This window comes from Anas platyrhynchos, chromosome 7 (genome assembly GCF_047663525.1).
Source record: "Anas platyrhynchos isolate ZD024472 breed Pekin duck chromosome 7, IASCAAS_PekinDuck_T2T, whole genome shotgun sequence".
Classification (NCBI taxonomy): Eukaryota; Metazoa; Chordata; class Aves; order Anseriformes; family Anatidae; genus Anas; species Anas platyrhynchos.
The window spans coordinates 3,689,021-3,712,082 of NC_092593.1; the positions used below are offsets into that span (position 1 = coordinate 3,689,021).

At 37.3% G+C, this 23,062-nt stretch overlaps 1 long non-coding RNA gene across 3 annotated transcripts in view; it reads left to right on the top strand.

Annotated features, from left to right (window-relative positions):
• The window catches only part of LOC119717496 (uncharacterized), a 54,888-nt gene that overhangs the window by 18,295 nt on the left and 13,531 nt on the right, over positions 1-23,062 (top strand). For 2 of the 3 annotated variants that reach the window (XR_005267131.2, XR_005267132.2), the window contains exons 2-3: positions 5,329-5,406; positions 7,048-7,132. This is a non-coding gene — a long non-coding RNA (uncharacterized lncRNA). Of the gene's footprint in view, positions 1-3,006; positions 3,235-5,328; positions 5,407-7,047; positions 7,133-23,062 lie in introns of those variants that run through there. The other variant, XR_011810525.1, reaches the window with a different exon arrangement.

Consider the following 23,062-nt stretch of genomic DNA (forward strand, 5'->3'; position numbering starts at 1 on the left):
CCTCTGCTGCTAAGTCATTATTGTCTCATCTCTCAGAAAAAGTATCATCCAATTTTAGAAGCAGACTTCACATCCATTGTTTGGAAGAGAGATAGACAGTTTTGATTGTGTTTTGTGTTATAAACAGCAAACACACTACAGAAATAGCTGGACTTACCGCAGTAAAAAAACCCTCTATGCTGAGGGCACTGTTTGCATGAAAAGCCTTCTGTACATAATGTGAAAGTTTCTACGACTGAGAACTGCACAGTAGTAGTAGTTAGGGCTTTATTACTTAGTTCTAATTTGTATTGATGGCCTAAAAAAAGTAGCATGCTTTGCAGTTCTATGAAAGAAAAGATTATAAATGGAGATTAATTATAATTTTGCTAGCTCAGTACTTGTAAAACTAAAGCAATTTATATTCTTTCTCTTAATGATCTCCATTCCTGATTGCAGTAATGTAATCTAATTGTGATTATGATAGTATCTGAATCATGTGGGCCTCTATGTGATTGGAACTACTCTTTGCATTAAAAAGTAATTTTGGAGTAATGATGAAAAGTTACTGTGGAAAATTGGCAAGTAATATATTTTACTCTGTATCTTAAGTTTCTGCTTTCATTTTTGATTATATCTTATAGCAAGGATAAGTATGATACTATATCAAGGATTTATTACATCAAAGACTTATCAATGATAACTATGAGTATCAAGGATAAGCATGATATTATTGGAATAACACAGATAGGATTGAGGCAAGAAATTGAGGTTTTGAGATACTAGTCTGGGGTTTGTGGAGAGAATGGGGAGACAGAGGAGGAGTTGTATCAGTATTCCTGGGAGATGAATGTCTTCAGAGAGAAATGCTGCAAGTATTTTGGCTGACATAGCAATGTCAATTTTGATAAAAGTTAAGCACAGTAAAGGTAGTCAGGTGGTTTTCTGAATGATTCTTTGCTTGCAGATGAGAGAGGCCTTCAACAGAGACAGAACTTTGATAACGATGGCTTTTAATTACTCCATTATTGACTACAATAAGTATGGTAAAACTAAGGAAGGAATACTCATGTCTCTAAAGGCAATGTAAGATTGCCTCCAGTTTCTTGTGCACTTTATTGAATTGTCTTTCAGAAACTATTTGAATTAATTCAAGGATTTGAGCCAAGGGTAATAAAGGGTGTTGAACTTGAGAGGTATGAAAGATCCAGCAATCTCAACATCATTTGATTTAAAATATTTGTTGAGGAGTAAGAAGCAATGCAAGTCTTATGGCAGGCTCACTTTGAGGGAATGCAAAGTGTGCTAAGGAATTTTTATCAGGATTTTATTATAATGTATGGTAAATCTACTGAAGAAAATTGGAATATATTTCAGAAACAGTTGGAGGACATTTGAAATTCATCCTGGTTTAAGTCTAAAGGAGGATAAAGGTAACAATGCCCAATGTGGCTAAGTAGGGTTGTATAGTAAAGAGTAAGATAAGCAATAAGCACAAGGTGTTGAAAAAAATGTACAAAATCTGGTAAGGTAGAACAGCTGAAAGGCTATATAAGATAGAAGCAAACTGAAAGTCTAATTAGAAAAGCAAAAAGGGAATGCTGAATGCTAACTGCAGAAAAAATATTTGAGATAATAATATCCTGTGAATGTATTCCAGAAAATTGAAAAGAAGAATAGATCCACAAATCATGATAGTGTGGACAAAGAGATAATGGATTTGTTTAGCAGGTTTTATTTTTGTGTGTGAATACACAGAGGCAGATGGGTGGATGGATGGGCAGATGGAGAGCTGTTGAACAAAGGAGGAATATTTTGATTTAAGTTGCAACATGTGTATCCTCACCTGAAGAATTGACAAACATAAGACATCACAAAATTCATTTCATAAGCAGTTAATGTGACCTGATCGGCAGTACTAGATGCAAAAAATCAATCCGGTTTCAGAGTTTCAATCAAACTTTAAAGAAAACCAGAGCTACTGATACCATTCATTTTGGGCAGCACCCAAAAACACGATGCTGTAACCTGTTACTATGTAGGGAAAACATGAGCAGAAGGAGGTGTGCAGCAGGTAAGGGATATATCTCAGGTACCTGAGATAACATAGTTATGAGGCTAGTGTGTTTGCCCCTGGGTCTGGTACGACTCTGTTTTGGCCAGGGTCTTGCCACCAGATGGTCCCCTGATAACGAGCTGGGCACAAAGCCAAGACGTCTGGCTCCAGCTTGCACTTTGCTTTGACCCTGCACCATACTTCAGACTTCAGTCACCCAGTCACCCAACCACAACCAACATGCACTGTCAGGTGGGTCTGGTAGGGCTCTGCCACGTCTGTGCATAGTGTGCCACTCTGCATGTAGAAAAAGGCACCGTTATAAATAATAATAATAATAATAATAATAATAGAGATTACTCACGAAAAGCTGCAAAGATCTTTCAGCTTCAAGAGCAGGGTTCCAGCATTCCTGTCATGAGTTTACAAAGAGCTTGACTCACTCATTACTTTTGTTGCATACTTAATAATTTCTCCTAGCTGTTGTTTGCCTCTGCTAATGGTTTTCATAGAAAAGTTTGGGCTAACCTATAGCTTTAGCCTGGCTGGCAATAATAAATGCATATAAGAATTGTTTTCTTCAGAATGTCTATTTTTTTTTTTTTTCATAGCCAGTATTATTGTGAATTCCCCCACGATGCAGTGATGTTTGCTCCCCCTGCTGTCTCTACAACAGCAAATTAACCAATCCTTTTGCCCACTGAGAATTTATATTGGTAATGTTGACACATAGGATAATTTTGTTAAAAACAAAGACTTCTAGCAAAGGAAGGAGGGAGCCATACTGTACTTAAATAAGCCAAGGGAATATTCCATATTTTAGTCCCCAACAGCAGTAAGTGCTGAGCAAAAAAAAGTCAACAAAAATTGATCAAATGGAAAGATTACTCTCTTTTCTAAAAGACTACTCCAAACAAGAGAGATATACAAATAAAAAAAAGGGGGGGGGGGGGGGATTTATATTACTACACATCTTTGTGTCTCAGAATGCTTAAATACATAAATTGGAATAGATCAGTTTTACTGAAAAAAAATAAATAAATACTGCTTTAGACTAAGCCCCAGTTAGACGTATTTCTGCAACAAGCTCTGCTTTTCATTCCAGTGACCTAATCTGCTGAAACTTTCCTTCAAAACTCATCTTGTTTTACCTGGCCAGCTTCTGAAATGCCCACAGATACCTGTAAGGCTGTGTGAAGGTACTGTGGTACTGCATTTTGGCAGTTCCAAGCTGCTCTCTGGGGACTAAAATTTCCAGAGGTGAAGCCTTGGTCTGCACAGGGTTGCAGAAATCTGCTAAAACGATCAGTCCTGCTTTTGGATGCCTTTTGCTGCAATTGTGTATGTCAGTGGCTGTTTAAAGAGCTATCTATTTAAAATATGCTTCCCCCTCTTTTAGCAGTAGCTGCAAATTTTCCTCTTTGCATTGTAGCTGTCGCTGCCTATGAGTATGAGCCCACTGATATTTGAGGGCATTAGGAGCATTGCAATGAATAATTTGGACTGCAGCCGCGTAGGGGAACGCTACCTGGATGTGGGGCATCCCCCCAGATCAAACAGGGACAGCAGAGGTGGCAGCACCACCCCGTTGGGGCAACCCAGCTAGGCTGGCTATCACTATTTCATTTAACATTTCTGCTTCGGAAAAAAAAAAAAAAAAAAAGAAAAGAAAAAGCCAGGCTAAAAGGCTTCCGAAAGGAGCAGGCTGGCAGGAAAATGTCTCTTGCGGAGGGCCAGTCTCTCAGCAACGCTGCCCTCCCGAGGTGTCAGGAGTTGGGGGCCCCTTGCCCCCGCCAAGGAAGTTCCTCGGGTGTCTGTTAGACATTGAGCGCTTTGTGATAGGCTGCGGGGCCTGCCGGCTGTCAGCCCACTCCCTTAAGGGAACTTGACAGATCTTAAAAAAAAATCAATTTTAAGCTCACATGCCCCAGTGGGTGCCAAAGCCACTTCAGAGAGGCTGAAAGATGGCTGAGTCGACAGGATTTGACTTCCAGAGGTAGAAAGGTGACAAACTCCATCATGAGAAAGGGGCAGCTCAGGGCCTCCGAGGCCGAACCTGCTCCCAGGATCCGGGGCCTGGTGTTGTATTGAACCTATTTATCTCTTTCATGGGCCCAAGGTACCACGGGGAAAGAAAAGTTGTTCAAAAAACGCTGGCAGAATTCAAGGGTGTAAATGATGAATTACTTTTCATCAGCTGAAAGGAAACATACTCCGGAACAATACTGAAAGGGAGCAGGAGCATCTGACCTCCTGCTTCAGAGCAGCCAATATCTTCATTCAAGAAGACAACCATGAAATTACACAGAAAATGGGATTGTCATGAACAGCCCCTTGAAATCTCAGTATACAGTCATTACTGCATGGGAAAAAGCCTTCATCCACACATCATAACTTGTAACAGACAAGAGGGTGTGTGTGTGGGGGGGGGGAGGCTGGAAAACCCTGAAAACGGGCCTTGGAGTTACCAGTAGGAATGTAGAAAATATTTGTTGATTCAAACTTTTCCCCTCTAGTCTCCCAAATCATTGTAAACAGACATAACAATGTTCTAACTTGATAGTAATACTGGCTTTTTGGCCACAGACAGCTCATTGGAGCTGTTTTGTAAATCAAAAGAAAGGAAGAGCGGGGGAAAGCCAATCTCTCGCTTTATTTATATTATCAGTCTTTGGTGAATGATTTATCATTTAAGTGCTTTGAAAAGAGAGTCCAGAAACCATTGTCCAATTAGTGCTGCCCTCTTAAACCACATACTATAAATATTCGTAATTATCAGAATCAAAAAACAATGTTCATCAGGGCTTCATATTCAGGGTAACAACTTATTTTCTGGATTTGCCCAGCAAAATTTATATTTATCCAAATTAGGCAGAGAATAGAAAACAAATGAGGCTGTTGGTTTATTTGAGAGTGAAACCAATCACAGACAATGAGAAGACAGGAATACAGGGATAAAAATATAAAAATAACACGTTTAACTGTTTATTTCTTTATTCTTGTAGATTTCTACATTGACTTTAATTAAGCTAGCCCTGGGCTAGTGGGCATGGGTAGATTTTTTTTTTCCTTTTTTAGTTTTTAATTCCTCATTAGGCTGTTTTTTCCTTAGCTCTCGTGGCTCTAATGACTAGTCCCATTAAATAGGTCAATGGGCTTCTTTTATTTCAAGTTTTATATAGACTCATATTCCACTGAATCTTAAACACTGAACACCCAAAGACTTTCTAGGCATATTTCTTCGTTCCTGTTGATACATATGCATTTATTTCCCTTTTCCCTTCTCCCCACAGCAGCTGAGCTTTAATTTCAGCATACCTGCAGAAAGCTCAGGAAAGTCTGGGCCAGCCACGTGCAAAACTATGTCCCAGGTAAGTGCTTGGCTGAGTTTTGCTACATACTGGCAGCAGCAAGGAGAAAGGAAGGTGCTCTGTGAGCCTGTGCACCACCTTCCATGCCCTTCCCCTTTGCAGCTAGGAATGCTGTTGGCAGGACTGGGGATAATGTAAATGTGTGTATGGACACACCATATAGTTGGCTATGGGGACAGCTGACCCACAGAGCAAAGGAGTCTGACATGAGCACAAGCAGTGCATAGAAGGGCTGTTGTCTTGGGGAAGGCTTCTGTGGGAGGGCTGCTGCACAGAGTCCTGCCCAGTGGGGCTGGACTCACCATTTGCAGGACTCAGACTGATGTGAAGAGAAATGTGACAGGGAAGCTGCCTTAAGAGGGAAAAAGATATTTATCTAGAAAAAAATATAATATGCATATATATATAAAATATTTTTTTCCTAGTTTAAAAAAAAAAAGTGAATTAATTAGATTTATTTAATCAATGTCAGGAGTGAGAATGTGTTGCATATGGTTTTCCTTGATGGTCAGCCTAGAAGATAATGTTCTATGTTCTTATGTTCTAGCATTTTACATGAGATGTTCCTGCCTCCATTTCTGCTTTTCAAGCAGGAAACAACAAAAGAACAGTGTTTCCTAAATTTTTCTGTAACCCACAAAACAAATAACTGTACGCATATGATTTAGAAGCAGTTGTGGATGTTTTAAGAACTGTGGTACCCTGTTGTTCTGGGCAGCAGTCTATAGGGAGTATCCCTGGAGACATCAGGTTGGTGCCTTAGTTTTCTCTGTGGCAGAGCAGTGGCTCTTTGCTTGTGAATGATTCACACCCAGAAGAGAGAAGCAACACTAAGGACTTATCTGAATGCTTTCCAGCCTACTTGATTTGCTGCATCAGGACTATAAGCTGAGAGTGAATTCTCTACGTCTGCTCCCATTTGCTTACCAGGTCCTTGAAATATATATATATATATATATATATATATATATATATATATATATATATATTTATTTATTTTTATTTATTTATTTTTTTTCCATGCAATCTTTTAGTATAGGAGACCTTAGCATCAAAACATTCTGCTCAAAATATTCAATATCATTAATGTGTCAGGTAAAAATATGGAAAACAGATGTGAGCAAACTGGGAAAAGTTGTGGTCTGTCTTTGCCACAGGTAGAAATTCAGCCACTGTTGTGCAATGCACAGGAAACTAGGTGATTGTGAACTAGTTCAAGATTCAAATTCAAACTCTGACCCCTTCAGATCATTTGAACTGTGTTATTTCAAGTACAACTTGGGCTAAAAATATATATCCGAGTCTCAGCTCATACCTCCTAAGTCTGTACTCAAACCATTTCAAAGGTGTATGAATCAGCCCATCTGAGCTGTCTGTGTCTCTCTACTGGCCTTGAAAGGAGTCCATGTAGGCCTTCCTCCCCAGCCCTTTGCCTTAAGCACAAGTAGATGAATCTTACAATCGAGCCTCAATTTGTAGAGTAATTAGGACCTTGACTGTGACAACCTTTATCCTGTCAGCAGTCATGGTTTAGCTCATAGTTAAAATGCCAGTGGCAACTCTATTGCAGCTATTCTAAATATATCCATATTTTAACTAGATGAGGTGATATGTGGTTTTGATTGCCCTTTCCTCCTTTAGAGTTGAGCAGTGATGAAACCAGCCTTTCTGCGATGGGAAAGGAGGGAAATCTCGAAGTATAACCAAAGAGCAGCAGCAGGGTATGGTGAGTATGAACCTGTCACATGCTCTATTCCACAGCAAAAGACATTTTTTATTCTGATCTAACAGATTAGGTGGGTACAGCTAATCAAGCAACTTGACCACTGAGCAATCTTTATGCTTCAACAAACTGACCTCAAACTATTCAAACACTGTGCAGCTGAAACTTAGTCTTATTATATATCTAGAATCTTTATTATTTTTTTTTTTGTAACCTGCATGTGTTTCAGCACACTTCTAAGGAGCTGTTGTTATTCTAATTATAATTAAGTCACTTGAAATAAATCTGGAGATAGTAAACTGTAAAAAATATCTAAATAGGGAGCTGGTCCATTGATTTTATGGCTAAATCATCACCTCATGTATAAATGATTCTCACATGCCACAATTAATAAACAATACTTTTAGTTTAGCAGTAAAAATGCTGCCATTAAAGTGGAAAAATATTTGAAAACAGAAGAGAATTTGAAAACATTCTCTTTTTTTAAGCAGAATACCCTGTACTATTGCACCATTTGGGCCAGTCTGAAGACGGACTGAACTTTTGGCATGAGGATCAGTGCTATAGATGAGGGATCTTCATCTCATTGGGAAACATTCAGTTGTTGCTTCTAGGGAAGGGCGTTTTCTACTCAGATCAGAATTTCTAAAGTATTAGGCACCAGAGAGGCAATTAGTAGGATGTTTGAAAGTGCCTGGGCACTGGATGCCAATTGAGTTTCTAGGTGATTTTTGAAATTGATGCCTAGACCCCATCTGCATCCCTTGGCATCCAGATACCTTCAAAATGTCAGGTTTAGATGTCTGCTTCCATTTGTGATGGATACAGTCTGTAGCACAACTAATTGTGACTGACAGCACAAAAGGACAGGTGCAAAATTAAAGCACAGGTCTAAAGGTTTGGTCCCATGTAGTTGATGGACATTTAGTATATTTTTAATGTTTCACTTTCACTGGCTCCTTAATTAAATAAAAATATTTTAGATAGAGCAGCATAAATCAACTTCTTTGACTGATATGAATCCTGTTTACTCTCCAACTCTGAACTCAGCAGGTTAAGTAATTGGGAGACAGAAAAGTTCCTATATTTCTATTTCCAGCTGGTGGTACACAAAAGGCAGGAAGTTATCTCATTAATGGGGCACCAGCTTTATGCAAATTATAGTAACAAAAAGGCTTCCCTTCATACTTTTCATAAATTACCTAATAAAGTAGGAATAAATGGCCATATTCAAGAGCCTTTGTTGTATTTTTAGCACAAGACTCTTTCTGTTACTGCAAATATGACTAAATGCGCCTTGTTCAAAAGGGGTGTTTATGAAATAAGGCCACTCAAAAGCTTTTATTCCTTAACAGCCTTCAGTTACTTTTATGGCACAAAATTAACATAATTAGTCACAGAGAATAGATGACATAAGCAGCGTGCCATGCACAAAAGGGGAAACCAGTATCTAAGGAAGGTATTTTGAGAGATCAAAAATTTTCAAAGTGCTCAATACTAGAAGGTCCTTTTTATTTGTGCACAGCCTTAAGATACTTTCTTACTCCGTGAAATTCACATAATGAGATGCAGCAGACAGATGACATTAGCGATGAGCCATTAGAAAGAGGTCAGTTTCCTCTGAAAGATAGTCACTGTTCCTGCTCGTCATTAATTTGCAGCTTCAAAGCAGTGAGCATATGATAGTCTGGCATGTTAAGCAAGTTGCAGTTATCTTTAAATAACCATTTTTTCCAGTTATTAGAAGCTAAAGTTTTTAAACTTCTGACTGAAAGCAAAATTAAAGCACGCAGCAGTGTAAAAAGGCTATGAAGAGATTAGAAAAAGGAAATCAAATATGTTTTATAAATGAAGTTAGCTTTTCCCTGGGGAAAGGCTGTCTTAACTTTTAGTTTAAGAATTTGGGGTTGTATATAGACCTCATAGACCTGATTGCTGGATGAGAAAAAATAACTGTTTAGCTGCTATCTTCTTGTTGATTAACATGCACTGATCTAAAGTGCAGAAATGTTCAACTATTTAGACGACACTGAAGATGAGAAACAAAGATATCTGAGAAACTTCAAAGAGGTGAGAGAAGGCAAAATGATCTACTTATTACTTGGTGTGAAGTTTGGTTACATCTCTGGTTTGGCAGTGAAATATATTTGGATATTAAAAAAGGGTTGGGAGACTCGAATCAGGTCTTTTCTATAAATGCTTAGGAAATACGCAGAAGTGTAGTGCAGTAGGCAACAGTCAACTCCAATGCACAGCACTAAAATCTTCTTATAAAAAGACTTGTCACATCTCCAAATAATGTCACATGTCCAGGCTGGTTCTAAAAAACTCTCTTGTTTTATAATAAATATCCTTTCATTTCTACTCTTTCCTTCATACTTAATGCTGAAGCTATGTCATGGGTGAAGCCTCTGAAGGACTCCAGTTTTAAACATCCCAGTCTTGTTTAAGTGCAGACTTAGTCATGGTGCCTGAGCGACGCAGAACAGAAGACAGAATTGCTAATGGATTTAAACTGTTCCAGGGTTACTGGAGTTAATACAAGTATGAGGAAATAATAAAGTAATAATCTGCCCTATACACATTATCATTAATGAGAGCCTTTTTTTCTTAATTTTGTGGGCTGTTAGATCATGCATCGATATACCCCTAGATAAAGACACATGAACCACCAAAATTAGAATTAGTTTCTCTGGTCTCTTTCTGTTGCCCTTTTGCAGAGAGGGGCCCCAGCTCATGTTTATGTGACTCACCCCAATTCCCCAGGTGCACACTTGGTACAACTCGCCCATCCCCTACAGTGTTAGCACAGTCCCTGGCACAGCTTTGGCCAGGGCCAAGGTGTTTTCCTCAGCATAGACACCCCACTCTGTGCTTAGGGAGGTCTGGCAGTCATGATTGTGCTATCCATATTATGTTCCTTGTCCTCAGAGCCAGGTACCACGCCCCACCTTGCTTAATTATAAACTAATTGATATACAACCCCAGAGATCCACCTGTGGCCAGCTGCCCATTAGAAGTACCTGCCTATTTCAGTCCATGGCAGGGTAAGCTTAAGTGTAGTAGACTTCTAGTGTAGGCAGCACTAAATGTCTGAGGTAAGATGGGATGAAGCTGGGCTAGTTTCTATGGAAAATCAGATAACTGCACAAGCCTGGGGGCTATCATTCATCTGTAGTGTTTTAATTTAGACTGGACTTTCATTCTGCACTGTGATTTACTTGGGATGAAGCAGGGTTCACTGAGTGAGGAGAAGTGCAGGATGTTTTACAGCCTGGCTGTGGGCTAGGTTGCTTTGAGACTCACTTAGAACTACCACTAATACTATATATATATATTTATTTTTTTCAGTTAGTTGGGTCTGGTTATGGACATATCATAACTGTTTGCACAGCATACACATGCAAATTTTTGATTCAGAATTGGCTCCATGTGTAAATTATCCTGAAGACCTGAAATACCCTGATTTGATGTCCTGCCCTGGTTTTCTAGAAGCACTTTTGGTGCTCTCTGCAAAATTCACAGAGCTCTAGCTGATTTCAACTGTTGCTTCCAGTTGTGCGTGTGTCTAGTGCCAATATGTCTTCAAGTGACTTCTTTTCCAATTGAGTTTTTGTTTACATACAATTACCAATATTTTTAAGATGAGAGTGTTTTACATATCAAGCCTGTGGAGTCCCAACTCTGAAAGCTCTGGTTTCTAAGCAGTCTTAAAACACAGACTGTCTCTGGTCAGCACTGGGGGCCTTGTTCCCCAAGATGGAGGATTTCTGTAGTTGCAAACCTTACCATTGCAAGGGGAGATTGGACCAGCTGAAAAATTAGGAAACAGCTTGTAAAACAGACACACATAGTTAAGATCAAGACTATTAAATAAATAGAAAGCTAAAAACAAACGATCCTTCCCCCCCACTTTCTTCTGCAAACATTAAGGCATTAAAGACCTACATTTAGGACACTGCTCTTCCTCATTTTGTAAGAGCTATTCTTTAGTTTGTTATGCTGTGCTTTTTTAATAGTTATATAGGTATGTGACAATATTTGTGGACCATTCTTTTATGACATGTTAAAGAATATGTTTATAAAGAACAAGGGGAAAGACTGGACAGATGATGTTACATTAATCCTAACCCCTGGCCCTGACTTCCCTGGTTAACAGACACATTGCCATTAGTATTAAAGTGCAGGAAATCTTCTTTCTTTTCTTAAGACAATAAACAGAACATTATTCAAACCTAAATAAGTGGTGTTGAGTTTCAATATTTTGGCCAAAAATTTATCTGATTCTTGTATTTTTTCTGCTGCACAAAATTTTATGTTTTAAGGCCAAACCTGAAACCAAAAAAAATTGATTGTTGTTTTTTGGGGGGGTTGTTTTTCCTAACGGAGGCTTTAGTCCTGCTCCTATTTTGCATTTCGGGTCATGTCCTGCAGCCATACTGTGGCTCTTGCATCCTCCTATTCAAGCAGACCAAAGCACACTGAGCTGCTTGAATCACCTTGGGCAGAGGCAATATAAAAAATACTATGTGTTACTTCTTGTGGGTGCTTAGTGCTTCCTACATTTAGTACTAATAGGTCATGATCACTGCCAAAAACAGAACCTTCCTTGGGCTCTTCTTGGAGAGCCCAAGAGAGACCTGTATCAGCAAGTTGGAATCGGATCTGCAATAAGATTCATGCCCTGAATTGGTGTGTTGGTCTGTGTGCCTTCTGTGGTGCAATGCCACACGTGTTTCTGTAGAAAAGAGAAGAAAAGAGAAAGCTGGAAGTGCTAAAGCTAATGTACTGAAATGCAGTTTATTGAAAAAAAAAAGAAAAAAAAACCTTGCTAAAGCTTGCACATGCATCACGCTTTCACCACACATCTTTGAGAAATTACTGAAACTCATGCACTGTCTTTATGTCCAAAAAGTGAAGCAGTTACTATCAGAAAATGTTGTTCTCAACTCGTCTGTGCCAAAATTGGTGAAACTGATTCCAGCTAGTTTTTAATCTATTTCCACATACATTGCATGCAAACTATCAAGCGGTAATGTGGAGATGGTCTCCTGAAGATGAGCTTATTATGCCAAGTCCAAAAAATATGGTTGGATGACTTAGGAGAAGGGAAATATGAACATTCAATAGATGATGAAATAAGCAGCACTGAAAGCTGAAGAAATGCCACTACTATTCTGCCAAATCACTGAACAGGTATACATGGGCGAAAAATATCTGTGCAGAGATGTGTAAGCAGCAAACCTGTTCCAGCAAATGATATACAGTGAAAAGAAAGATAAGCTGCAAGATCAGCTTGGTGAGAATGTGGAGGAGGAGGAGCAGGATTTTTCTGCTACTTGAAATGAAAACTTAATAACTTTTAAGAGCATTTTATTATATTTAGCCTGCTTCTTCAGGGGAAGATATGTTTTGTTTGTGATACATTCATACAGATATTTCTGTTCTTTCTTTCTACTAACTTCTACTTGTTCCATTTTATATTTTTACATGAAGTTCGTGTAAAGTAATGTATTACTATACATCTATCCCCAAATGAAATTTTAAATCAAGAAGAACATACTATTATTAATCTTCCATTTGGTTAATGTTATTCTAACTAGACATAGTATAGCTGCACAGGTATCTTCCAAAAACATCAAGAGAATTTTTTCTTGTTGCTTGGTTCCAGTATCTGAAGTGTTTGAGAATTAACATCTTGTCACCCGGGAAGCCTTTCAGAATAGTGCATCTTGGTTTTCTTTCCAGTAAGATGGGTGATGGGGGGGGAGCCCTTTTTTTTCAGCAAAAAAATTTTTTTTTTTTATTTTCAGTGAAAAATATCCACAGATATTTTTTGCTTTCTTTGAGGGAAAAAAAAAAGTAAGAATTTGTATACACCAAACACAGCATGCTACTGATAAAGAGTTCAGGTTAGTACTTGACATTAGACAGTAGGAAAGACTTTGTAAAAATGCTCTGTTGACCTAATAATACTCCTATTTACATCTGCAGGAGAAAATTTAATCAATGCTGAGTGTATTTCAAAGTCTCATGCCTAAAATGTCAGAAGATACTACTTCAGAACCTTATATGAGAGTCTGATTATAGAATTATTATTTTTTTATACATATTTTGTTTATTTTTTTATAGTTTAGGTGCTGTATTTGAGAGTTATAACCAAAAAGACACACTAAAGTGGAGATGTTAGTAGGACTGGATTGATGCAGTGATACTGGATATTGTCAAGTGCTCAAATTAAAAGTTTTTAATTTTTGTAATTTTCAAGTTCTGTGTCTGTCATTATCGACAATTTTCTCTTATAAATACTGTGTCAGCAAAAGCAATTTTGGAAGATGGATACAACGGGGAAGTAATGCAGAGAAAAATGGAAGGCGTCAGGACTTTTCCTGAGATTACTTTAGTAAAAGGAAACCAATGATAAGGAAAGAAATACAGTAAAAGAAGATACTAGCAATTTCTATGTGTCACATTTCAGAATGGATTATTTCTGCTTTAACTAATAAGAATCTATAGAACGGAATGAGCGAATTATGAATTGGATGTTCTTGTTAAGGTCTAGTTCAGTTTAATTAAAACACGAACTCTAAAGCAATATATATGTGCATGTGTCTGTAGACACACAGTCTGGTTTCTATATCAACACACATACAAACTAATATATACAATACAGACACCCTTGTTCATTATACCTAAACTTTCTCTTTAAACACAAAGCTTTATACATTATTTTAAACACATTTTTAACACATGTTAATAATATTCATGCCGCTGCTTTGAAAAATCTGTGAGATGTGGTTAATGAAGAGAAACTGCAGCATAAATTGCATGTAAAATATGCAATCCACAACAACATATTTTTTCTCAAGCTACAGTTTTTTACATTAAACATCTTTTAGCTTGTTTAAATTTATTCGCTATTGTTTATAAAGAGCATCATCAGCCTCCACTGCTTGAAACAACTACAAGTAGTAAACCAGGCAATCTTCTTATTTTAATAAGATTCTTTGGTTAAAAATAGATTTTAAGTATATCTCACATTAAAGGATGTAAATCCTAATGAAATTGCTGAAAATGTTTCTCATTTTCAAGTTTTTATTCCCATACAGCCAAATACAGTTTTTTTTTTTTTTTTTTTTCTGAAGTTAATCAAAACAGTCATAGATTTTTCTTTTTCTTTTTATTTTTTTATTTTTTTTTTTTTCTTCTGACACTAGACAGTCCATTTTTTATTTTTTGACCTGTAGTTTTCTAAATAAGTGTCATCTGAAGGTCCATTTCAGACATCTGCAGTAGTACTGAGTAGCATGTTATTTTATTAAATATGAGATTTTTTTTTCAGAATCTCACCAAAATGTCCTTGGCTGCTACCTCAATATACTGATGGTTTTGCCTGTCCATAATTGTCATATATAACAATTTACTTCCTTCCTCTTTGCATCATATTGCACATATTTTATGTGCATTTTTCCCTCAGTCCCTTCTGTTACAGAAGTAACAATACAAATTTCTTATTTATTTATTTCAAATCCATTTTTCTAAGTGTTTTATCATTTTTGCTCTTTTCTTCTAGACTTTCACTCCAGTTGGACCACATCTTTTCTTTACCTGGATACTTCATGACAGTATATAGTACTATTGAGCCAAGTATATAGTACAGTTGAGCCAAGTATCCAGACCAAGGAGTATAATGGGTTATTTCACATTTCTTACAGTTGTACACATATATATGTATACAATTTATGATGTGGAGCGCTTGCTCCATTATATGACCTGATCATTTTATGCAGAACATGATGTTCCCTATTCTGATTTTATTTCTGATACATCCTGGTTATTCCTAACTGATCATAAAGTTTGTATTTTTCCTTCTTTAATTAATGTTATTTTTTAGGTCATTTCTGCAATTTGACAAGGACTTTTGAATTACAGTCCTATTCCTTAATGTACTGGAAGTCCGTCTCTGCTTGCTGTCAGATTAACATGTTGTGAAGTTTTCAATTTCAGTTTTTTACATTTGGTGTCCAGAAAACTATTCTCTCCTTCTTGTATACAATAAATATTTGTATGAGGTAGTACTCAGTAATCAATCCAATTTTTTACAGTTTAGGAGGTTAGCCCACCTGTACCAATTGCTCTGCTTTATTATTGTTATTATTAGGGTAACAGCTGATGAACCCAAGACTATAATTTGGGTCAGAATCCCATTGTGGTAACACCTATAAAGCACACACATGAAAATGGGGACCTTGATACAAATAATCTGATGAAAAAATAGTGCTATTGAATATGACAACGAGAAATTCATGATATTCCTAGATCATCCAGTCAGTCATATTAACTGTATATGCAGCTTGGCAGTTCTCAATCATTTTAAAGTATGTCAATAAATGAACACGTGCACCTTTTAAGCCATTCTTCAGAATGCAGACTTCCTAATGCAACCATGGAAGTCACAGATATCGAAAAATGGGTGAAGAGAGGCTTGGACTAGACATGACATAAATACAGATGGGTGTAGGTGTGCCAGGAAGCAGATGGACATGATCTCAGGGTTGGCATTGCTGAAGAAGCAGTGGATAATACAGGAGAGGTATGATGATGCGAAGATAAAGCTGGAAAAATGATGCAATGATAGTTAGAAATGGATGACCTATGCACAGAATTTATGTTGGTCCTACAATAAACGAGAAATTGGCATTCCTATGAGTGATTATTTAGCTGAATTTTTTACTGAATTGATTTAGAAGACTTAAAGTCTGATTTACTAGAGACAGAAAAACACCTGTTAAAATCTGTTTGGTTTTTATTTGTTTATTTATTTTTCTTTCAGGTGTGTGCTTCTTTGCACTAACACTACTTAGAAGAGCAACAAACTTCGGTGTTACATGGTTGTGGATTTTTTGCTTCTGCAACTTAAACCAGGGCTGTTTTGTCCCTTTCTCTTGCTGTATGTGGTATTCAACTATCTGGTTTATTTGTCTTTAATGTCTTGGAACATACCTGAAGCCTGGTGTTGCAGGGATGGTTAGAAAAGGTAGACAGAATTTACCTACAGTATCATAAGCTTTTGCCAAAGGTCTTTAGAAGAGACACAAGGCATATTTGCATTTGAAGCATGGTCTGCATTATTAAGGCTATTTGAGCAGATTTGGCCGCTATTAGTTTAAAGAAAATTAATGGAGCCTTCATAAGTTTGGGAGAGTTGCTGATCAGCTTCCTGTCCAGCAAAGCAATTTGCTTTCTCCAGAGATGCAGCTCATTTTAAGATTTACAGTCAGACCCTAGGCCCTACACCTCACTCAGCAGGATCAAATTCGAGCTGTTTTGGCTGTTTGTATAATTTTTGTGCTGTAGTATAACACGCTCAGCTTCCAAATGATCACTGTGTGAAGGAAAGAAAGTATTTTTTTTTTCTTAAAGATTAAAGAAGGGAATGAGTGCTGAGAGCCACAGCTAGAGGTCACGTATAAATGGAAGAAAACTGTATGAACTCTTACACCTGTAGGCTACAGCTCAGCAGTCTCTGCCCAGTTGTGAGCACATATATGTTTCATGGACTTCTGACCGCATATCTTCTGAAGTCAAATGATTAAAATAGATATAAAGAGGAGAGGACCTCCCTGAATCAGGCCGAGGAGACCTGCTTGGTGTCTCATGTTTCCTTTCCTTGTAGCCTTTGAGAAGATTTGTGCTACTTTCCAGCCTGGAGCTCCCGTGCAGTGGCATCAGCTGCAGCCCGAGCAGGTCAGGGCTGTGTTTTCCCCACTCCTGGAGACTTGTTAAAGCTGGGTAAGGGGTGTGCCACTGCAGCAGCAAACAACGGGAGCGAAGGAAGAATCCTATTAATGCTGACTGCTCTAATGCAAAACCAGATTTCATTTTTAGACTTCTATTTTCTACTTTAATTATATAAATCTGAACATACTTTCGAGATTATGAAATAAGAGCTGAGAAGCCAGTTATTTTTCATCATTTATTTTTAAAGCAAATTTATCTTTGAATTGTCATCTGTTAAAATTCCTGAGAAGCAGACCACAAATGAGTACAATATGAACATGATTTTCCATGCCAGCCCAATTCAAATAAGTGACGTAAAGGTTTTTTTCAGGCTTCCTTTGAGCACTTCAATTGAATACAAAATATGACCAGTTCCACCTGAGTAAGACACAGGTCATCTTCCAAGTTTATGGAGTATGTGCACACACATCTACATAGGTACACACAAAACTAATGCTAAGATTAGCTGTGCATTGGCAACATATACTCATTAAATCTTCAGTTTAACATATTCTGAAACCTTGAAAGAACAGCTATGGGAACAAAGGAAAGAATTAAAAAATACTTCCTTGGATAGGGCAGGGGGAAGGCTCCTAAATGCTCCCTTTCCTGTATGGTAATGTCCTACCTTTTAATGTCCTAAACTTGAAATTCTTTTTCGTATTTGGATTTTTAAGAAGAATTACCATTGCATTTTATTAATACAGGAGAGGGATGAGAGATGCACTCTGTGTGAAATTTTAGAACTATGTTTTATGTTGCTTTCTTGCTATTTTGGGTAAGCAAACTGTTGCCCTTCATTATAAATTTTGAGAATTTTATATAGCACTTACCCCCTTTTAATATAAAAGTTGCATTTTTCTTCCTGATAATCATTAGAGATGATTGGTATGCTTTCTAAACTCAGGCTTATTGGCAATATAACTACCATCTGTTTTATGCTTGCTGGTAGCTTCTGTATATTTTCCTCTATAGTTACAGGATGTTCTTCTCTGTTAAATTCCTCCAATCTCTTTTTTTCTTTGCTGTCTTACAAGGAGAGAAATTTGTCACAGCCCTTAAGTCCTGGTCATCGTATATCACAACATATCAAGTCCTGATTGCAGTATGTAGGTGAGCCCTGTCTTCTGAAGGTGCTCCCTTATACTGAAAATTGTAGAAACTCCATCCTTACAACTGGTTACTTAACTACAAATTTAACAGATAATTTAAAGGATTTGTCTCCACATGCTCTTTACTTTCTTCTGCTGATGTGCTTTGGAGCAGCGGTCAGGGGCATCAGTTTAAGCCAACACTTATGATCAGCCTTTGACTATTAATACAGGCCACATCACTCTTGCTATACAAATCTTAGATAATATCTTTATCAAATATCTATCTTCATTTCATTTTTTTGAATTATACTTTTTGTATTAAAAAGCCAAAACTAGCTGTATCCCACCTGGCCAAGGGTATTCAAATGCAGGTTTAGTATCCTGGAGTTTGCTAGCCCCAGCCAAGCTATTTTCCCCTGGTGAATGTTCTTTAACTGAAGTCTGTGCCATAACACGATCTTTTGAATCAAATATATCTGCACAAAGGACACTGTGCATCTTTTCAGGCAGCTCTGCATGGACTGAGTGATTACAACTTTAAATTAAAACCTAGTTCTTCCTTTATAGCTTACATATTTGGTGTCTAAAATATGCCAAAAATGATTACTTTTTGGGGGTCTGGTGAAGGAATCCAACTGTGATACAAAGAGAAAGGAATATGAGAAAAACAAACATCTATAACTTTGCGATTTACATACCAAGTTTAGCCCAGCTATGATTTAAAACAGCACATGAAGTCCCTAAATTGATCTTTAAACAGCAAAGTTGCAGCAATGGTATAAGCATTTTTGGGATATATTAGAACAAAAGAATTTAACATTCATTGTTGATTCTTCTTGGAATTTATTAACTCCTTGGTTCCAAGAAACATAATTTGATGTCACTGACTGCTGAACATGAACTCTGATGGACTGAGTCATCCATATCTATCTCCAAAGGGTCACAGTGACAACTTAGCACTTTAATTAAAGTTTGCAGTGTTTATTTAGTTGCTTTTATTCTACTTGGAATCTCTCCTGCTTGATATACATGTATTTTCTTGAAGCCAGAACCTACACTTGCAAGTCTTTTCTGCTAACCAACCTTCTGGGACAAAAATGAGTTCCTGAAAGCCTAAACCCAATATACTGCAGTACAATTATGAATTGAATAGGGAAAGGAAATTGGAAGGAGGAACTAAAGATATTTTACTCTTATGAATCAGTACACAAATACAGATTTATAGTCTGCATATGTGTTTTGTTTTTACTGATGGTTGTAACTAAGGACACCTGTAAGTCAGGGGAAAAGGGAAAGAAAGAAAAATAATTGGAGGAAAAATGTAATAATATGCAGCATTTCAGAGCTGATTTGGAATCTGTTATGTGTGGCTTAAAAACTTGTTTTTCTTTTTCCTGGAAAACCTGTATCATTTAGCTGGTGTGCTTTAGTGCAAAGTATGAAATATAATGATTTTTTTTTTTTTTTTTAAGATTCTTTCAGTGTTTCCAACGGAAATGTTGAGCTAAGTGTAGAATTTGTGGGATCAGTTAGCTTATAAATAATGATCCTTTATGCTGGCATTGGGAAATCCATGTTCCCACAGCTAGTTCAATAAAGCAATTAATATCAATGAATGCTGAAGAAAGCAAATCTCCGTTCACTTTTCTCTGGATTAGTTAACATAAGAAAAATCCCATCCCTCTCCTGGAGTATTTAACCTTCTCCTAGGAAGACATGCTAATGAAAGGTAAATAAAGTGTGCTGCCTGACATGTGTTTGCCATTCCTTCCTGTTCCTCATGTCACACACTTTCCCTCTTACAAGATGATTAACATTTTTCTCTGGAAATCTTCACTGTAGTGATTTTGTTTCATGCATCCCCCTGTGCCAAACCTGTCTTGTCATTAGCCCTCAGCATTCCTGCTGGTGTTTCTAGGTTAGTTCCTGCTCAGCTGAATTTCATTATGGAGGGGCTTCACCTCCAAAACTCACAGATAATGTGTCTTAAGCACACACAGCAGTGAAGTCTGCTGCGTAGAAAGCTCCTGATTTACTTGGCATTGCCTTCAATCTGAGGGCACGTGTTTCTCGTCTGACAGGGCATATTTTTTGTAGCCCACGTGAAGTTGTCTACTAAAGGAAAAGGAAGGTCTGTCGAGGGAATGGGTGTGGTTTCACTGACCTCATCCAACAGCAAAGAATTTGTGCATTCAGACTTTGTAGATCAAACTTTTTGATAAAAAGAAGTCATAAAACAGCCCTGAACTTTTCCTGCATTTGGCTATGTTATCTGAGATTTCACACACAAGCAGTAAAAAGCTTAAAAGATTTTTTATCTTGCAGCAGCCAAGAAGTGTGGTAATAAGGTAAAGGTTGAGAAGTATTATTGGCATAAGAAATCCCCCGCTTACACTGGATTTATAACACACCCAGTTTAGTAAGAATTGGCGCTGCTGAGCATTTTCTGACAGTGTTGGGATAATATATTGCAAAAGGCAGAGCAGCCAAGTCTCACACCTGAGAAGTAAGACACACTTCATTCTGCTGATGGAGAAACCTAAATCAAACTTTAACGGTACTACAATGCAATTACTCCTCCCTTAGGAGTCCCAATTGTACAGAGTTGTGGTATAAAACTTGTGATTTTGGTATATTGTAAGAGTTTATTAACCCCTTAAGTATTTGTATATACTCTGATTTTGGAGGCATAGCCTTTTAAAGTTTACTAGGCACGTTTCAAAGGAAAGTAATAGTTTCTGGTGGGTGATGTTATGGGTGTGAGGCCAAAGCAGGTTTTCAATGAAGCTTAATTTTTCAAAAAGTAAATAAAACAATATGTGGAGCTTTGGACTGCATTTCCTATCATTAGTGTGTGCTGTGAGACCTCCCTCAGGCTTCAGTGAGAAATGTTGGGTGAGAGAATAGACTTTCTGTGTTTGATAGATTCTGTGAAAGTCTGATACTGTTCTTTTACATTCCCTTAGCTTATCTGTGATCCTCCATACCTTACCACAATCACCTCTGTATTCTCCTTGCAGTAGGATTAATAAAAAAGACATACTGTTATAATGAATGTATGCTAAAGCTATACAAACAGAACAAAAGAAAAGAAAAAAAAAAAGTTTTGTGTGTGCAGATGTGAGAAAGCTGCACTAAAAAGGGAGTGCGCAATATGAACTCATACATGTTTGTACTTTTGGGTGCTATTTCTGTACATCATATATGCTCTTTTTCTAAGAGATCAGATTTCACAGTCTTTAGTTCTCATCATGACTGTACTTAGCTCGTTTTCTTTCTATATTCCATATTGTGTTACGATTCTCATGTATGCTGTTTTGTACCTCCAGCGTCTTCTAACCAGAAGAGAAAAACCAGAGATGTTGAGTTCAAGCCTCATATTTGATTTATTATTATGACTGTGGGAAGTTTGACTTGAAAAAAGTTTGTAGATAGAGAAGAAATAGAAATATTATATAATAAGGCTGTAGCAATAGTTACACTGAAAAACTGACTATTTTTTGTGGAAGTTTTTTGATCTCATTGATATGAAGACTGCTGATATGTCTGCTCAGGAATTGTACATTTTTATTTATTTGGTTTTTACAAAACTGATTTTTTTCTTGTTGTTTGTGTGTGTGTTACACCATCTTATTATTATTGCAGGATAGGGAGCACAAGATTAAAAAAAAAAAAAAAAGAAAATCAACAATATTTAGTTTCCGGCTTGGTCAAACCTAATAAAAATTTCAGTCTGTCATCATGAAAAGAAATATTTCATTTCATATCAGCTTGACAGTCATATGTGCTGGCTTATGTTGATACTTTTACAGACTTGTAGCTGAAGTTCCTCAGACTTTCCTTTTCTGGTAAATGCTGAAGTATGATGTTGGGTTATAACTTTTTATGATGATCAGCCCAGCAGGTTGAGTTACTTTAATGTATAATGGTGATTCTGTTATTTTAGGGCAACTTAGCAGTTGCTGTCTGACATGTTGGTCTACAGGAAAAGGCTGGATCATGAAACTGCCATCAGATTTTCAGCTTTATGCTCCTGACGGCTCCAGGGAGAGCTAACATGTGGCCTCTTCTCCCCACACTACACAAGATTAAATACATTGCTGTCTAATATGGGCAAGAAAGGTCTCATATAGCGTACTGCCTAGGCAGTTACAGTGGTTGCATGGCTCTTTAATCAGCCCTGTCTGTGAAGAATTGGGGCAGTTTGGACAGACACCACTCCTTCACCTCCACCCCCCGCCCCAAAAATGGGCATTTTCCAGCATTCAAAGAAGGGAAGTTTTGAACCCATTAAATAAGGCAACAGAGCCTAGTAGCCTGTGTCATACTTCATAGGACAGTGAATATTATGAAAAGAGTAAAAATTTTTCCAGTTCTATGCTTTGACCATATTTCTAATAATGGGTCTTTTTTGTAGTCATGAGGCACTGAATTTCCAATACTGCTGAAAATCAGGGAACAGTTTTAGCTTAAGTGCAGACAGAAACAATAAAATGTGTACCATTTCTCCTTGCCTTGCAAAAGCACTGTTGAAAACTGCAACTACTGGCTGATGTAATTATTTTGCTTTCAAACAGAAAATAAAAACATTTTAAAATTACCCAGTATCATAAGAAAGTATATGGCTGTGCTAGAATGATTTTAAAATGTTTACTGTCATTATTTTTCAGGTTAAAAAGTGCCATTAGGAGTAAACTAACCTCGTTTAGATAATACAGGTAGCCACAAACTTTAGCTGTCCTCTAATTCCCAAACACTTATCCCCACATACACTTCCTGTTCCCTGACTCTTGTCAGCTGGAAAAGTCATTATCTGAAAACGGAGAGCTTTGCATCTGTCAGCTGGGAAAGTGATTACTTAAATTGATAGCAATAGCAGTTGTCTTAGTTTAAAATGTCTAGCTAGTTTTTGTTGTTGTTGTTTTGTTTTGTTGGTTTTGAAAGTTATTTAGACAGTTTATGTTATTATTGTGAAAGTCAAACAACTAAATATCAAGGGTTCAGCTTCCTGCCGAGACTTGGATAGGCAAACATCAGAAATAAATTGACCCTGATAAAG